General features: G+C 30.1%; 1 protein-coding gene across 1 annotated transcript in view; it reads right to left on the bottom strand.

Moving 5' to 3' along the window:
* The window catches only part of LOC109187044 (WAT1-related protein At2g39510-like), a 4732-nt gene extending 4721 nt beyond the window's left edge, over positions 1-11 (bottom strand). Inside the window, exon 1 of the mRNA XM_019337196.1 lies at positions 1-11. This exon is cut by the window's left edge and continues 207 nt beyond it. The gene's annotated coding sequence lies outside the window, so the exon portion shown is untranslated.
* Positions 12-226: the final 215 nt, after the last annotated feature.

Raw genomic sequence — 226 nt, 5'->3', positions numbered from 1 at the left:
AACCTTCTTAGTTTGTGTCAGTGCAAATAGAATGGTTGATGAGTCCTCCTCCCTAGCTAGCTCATATATATATAGGTTTTTCAATTTCTTCTTTTAAAAAAATAATAATTTGTCTAATGACATATGCATGTCTTCAACCAAGGGATTAAGATTATCATGCATCGAGATTAATTTATTAGTGCCCTATAAGATTTCAAGAATGACAAAACACTTTGTAATGAATTTT

Source organism: Ipomoea nil, unplaced genomic scaffold (assembly GCF_001879475.1).
Source record: "Ipomoea nil cultivar Tokyo-kokei standard unplaced genomic scaffold, Asagao_1.1 scaffold1416, whole genome shotgun sequence".
NCBI classification, from domain to species: domain Eukaryota; kingdom Viridiplantae; phylum Streptophyta; class Magnoliopsida; order Solanales; family Convolvulaceae; genus Ipomoea; species Ipomoea nil.
This window is presented reverse-complemented; position numbering and strand designations above follow the sequence as displayed.